The sequence below is a fragment of the Rutidosis leptorrhynchoides genome, chromosome 5, assembly GCF_046630445.1.
Source record: "Rutidosis leptorrhynchoides isolate AG116_Rl617_1_P2 chromosome 5, CSIRO_AGI_Rlap_v1, whole genome shotgun sequence".
NCBI lineage: Eukaryota > Viridiplantae > Streptophyta > Magnoliopsida > Asterales > Asteraceae > Rutidosis > Rutidosis leptorrhynchoides.
The window spans coordinates 373,628,649-373,632,311 of record NC_092337.1 but is presented as its reverse complement, the minus strand read 5'-3'; positions in this window follow the sequence as shown (position 1 = coordinate 373,632,311).

Genomic DNA, 3,663 nt, shown 5'->3' with positions numbered 1-3,663 from the left:
CGTGAACGGGTCAGCCACATTATCATCTGTATGAACTTTAAGAATACTAATATCATTCCTCTCAACGACTTTTTGAATGTAGTTAAACTTTCGAATAATGTGTCTGCTACCTTTACGTACACATGAATCTTTCACAAGTATAATAGCACTTGAATTATCACAGTACATTTCCATAGGGAATTCAATGCTGGGAACTACTCCAAGTTCAGCAATAAACTTCTTAATCCAGATAGCTTCTTGAGCATCTTCTGAGGCAGCAATGTATTCTGCTTCCGTTGTAGACTGTGCAACAGTGCTCTGCTTTGAGCTTCTCCAATCAACTGCCCTACCATTCATGACAAAGACATACCCTGATTGGGATCGAGAATCATCTCGATCAGTTTGGAAACTAGCATGAACATCTGTATAACATCTAATACTCAACTCTTCTTCCAAACCACCGTAAACCAAAAACATATCTTTAGTTCTCCGCAAATACTTAAGAATGCTCTTAACAGCAATCCAATGTTCTACACCTGGATTCTGTTGATAACGACTCGTCAAACTTAAGGGTAACGAGACATCAGGTATAGTGCATAACATGACATACATAATGGATCCTATAGCCGAAGCATACGGAACACATTTCATTCGTCTTATCTCATTAGGTACGATAGGACTTTGAGACTTGCTCAAGGTTATGCCCTTTTGCATGGGCAATGCTCCGCGCTTGGAGTTTTGCATGTTAAATCTTCGTAAGATTTTGTCAATGTATGTACTTTGACTCAAACCAATAAGCCTTTTGGATCTATTTCTATAGATCCTTATTCCTAGAATATACTTAGCTTCTCCCAGATCTTTCATGGAAAAACATTTTTCAAGCCAAGATTTGACATATTGCAAAGTTGGAATGTCATTTCCAATAAGTAGTATGTCATCAACATACAAGATCAAGAAGACAACTTTGCTCCCACTAGCTCTAATGTAAACACGGGGCTCATCTTGGTTTTGAGAAAAACTAAACTCTTTGATTTTCTGATCAAACTTAAGATTCCAGCTCCTGGATGCTTGCTTTAATCCATAAATGGATTTTAGAAGCTTGCATACTTTAGTAGGATGCTTAGGATTCACAAACCCTTCCGGCTGAACCATATATATGTCCTCGCTTAGGTCGCCATTTAGGAAAGCGGTTTTGACATCCATTTGCCATATTTCATAATCATGAAAAGCAGCTATGGCAATAAGTATCCTAATTGATTTAATGCTCGCAACTGGTGAAAAAGTTTCCTCATAATCAATTCCTTGAGTTTGAGTATAACCTTTTGCCACCAACCGAGCCTTAAAAGTGATTACATTACCGTCCATGTCAGCCTTCTTCTTAAAGACCCATTTACACCCAACTGTTTTACAATTGGGTGGAAGATTAATCAAGTCCCATACTTGATTTTCTTTCATGAACTGCATCTCTGTATTCATAGCATCTCCCCATTTTTCAGATTCTAAACCTGATATGGCCTCACGGTAGCTAGAGGGTTCATCCCCTAGATGAGGTTCATCTGAATTAATCAGAAGATTTAACTTCTCAGTTCGATGATGAGTTCTACTAGATCTACGAATTATAGGTGCAACACGTTCTGGCTCATCAACAATGTGCTCAGCTTCAACGTGTGGATGACTAGTGCCTTCAGAAGGTATGTTACCTTGTGATTCTTGAATTTCTTCAAGATCTACTTTACTCCCACTAACTTCTTGTAAGAGAAGATCTCTTTCCAAGAATTCAGCAAACCGAGCAATAAACACTTTATTTTCAGCTTGGTGGTAAAAGTAGTAACCCATTGTTTCCTTTAGGTATCCCACAAAGTGACATTTGATACTTCTGGGTTCTAATTTGTTTGAAGTGTCATGTTTCACATACGCTTCACAACCCCAGACTTTCAAATAAGACAACTTGGGAGTCTTCCCATGCCATAGCTCATATGGTGTCTTTTCTTCCTTCTTGGTTGGAACCATATTGAGTATGCGTGTAGCAGACTCTAATGCATATCCCCAAAAAGACGACGGTAGAGTAGTCAGACTCATCATAGATCGAACCATATCAAGTAAAGTTCGATTCCTCCGCTCAGACACGCCATTGTGTTGTGGTGTGTAGGGTGGAGTGAACTGAGAGACAATCCCACGATTCTTTAGGTGGTCCAAAAAATCTTGACTCATATATTCCCCTCCCCGATCAGAGCGAAGGGCTTTAATGGTCTTTCCAAGTCGATTCTCTACTTCATTTTGAAAGATTTTGAATATTTCAAAAACTTCATGTTTATGTTTCAGCAAGTAAATATAACCATATCTGCTATAATCATCAGTAAATGTAATGAAGTATGATTCACCATTTCTAGACATAGTTCTAAAAGGGCCACATACATCAGTATGTATTAGTCCTAAAAGATCTTCAGCTCTCTCACCTAAACCGGAGAAAGGAGCCTTTGTCATCTTTCCACATAAACATGACTCGCATAAATCAAATGACTCGGAGCCAGTTGATTCTAAAAGCCTATCCGATTGGAGTTTTGAAATGCGTTGTTTATTTATATGACCAAGACGACAATGCCATAGATAGGTCTTGTTCAAGTCTTGCTTAAATCGTTTGGCAGTACAGGTATATACAGAATTATTATTTGAAATCACACCATGCATATCAATTTCAAAAATACCATCACGTGGAATAGCATTAAAATCAAATACATTATTCTTAGAAACTGAAATACCAAGGTGCGTAAATGTAAGTTCAAAACTAACATATTTCAAAAGAGAAACTGAAATTACAATGCTCGTAATACTAGGAGCATAATGACATTGTTCCAACAAAACAATAAGACCACTAGGTAGAGTAAGCTCATAGGTGCCAATAGCTTCAACAGTAACTCGAGCCTCATTGCCCACTCTTAAGTCTAGTGCGTCTTTCTTCAGTCTCTTACTTCTTGTCATTCCCTGCATATTGTTACAGATGTGAGTACCACAACCAGTATCAAAAATCCAGGAATCACTAGAAAAAGTGTATAACTGTATATGAAATATACCTGATTTGATGGTCTCACCAGCTTTGCCTTTTCTCAACTCAGATAGGTAGGAAGGACAGTTCCTCCTCCGGTGGCCAACCTTTCCACAGTGGAAACATTCGGCGTCTTTAGCTGGGTTTTCTTTCTTGGGAGGTGGTGGAATTTTCTTCTTAGCAATTGACTTGCCTTTTCCCTTTTCTCAAGTTTTTGGCTTATTTTTTTTCACCCTACCTTCCCTAATCATAAGGACACCTGGATTGGAAACCTTAGATGGAATATTCTGTTCAGCAGTTTTGAGCATCGAGTGCACATCTGCCAGAGATTTCTCCCAACCTTTCATATTGTAATTCATCACAAATTGGTGATACGATTTTGGTAATGAAGCCAAAACCGTGTTCACAGCTGAAATGACCCGTTCATATACATTATAAACGATTCATAATAGTTGATTACATCGCGAGATATTTGACCTCTATATGATACATTTTACAAACATTGCATTCGTTTTTAAAAGACAAACTTTCTTTTCATCTAAAGTTGACGGCATGCATACCATTTCATAATACATCCAACTATAATTGACTTAATAATAATCTTGATGAACTCATTGACTCGAATGCAACGTCTTTCGAAA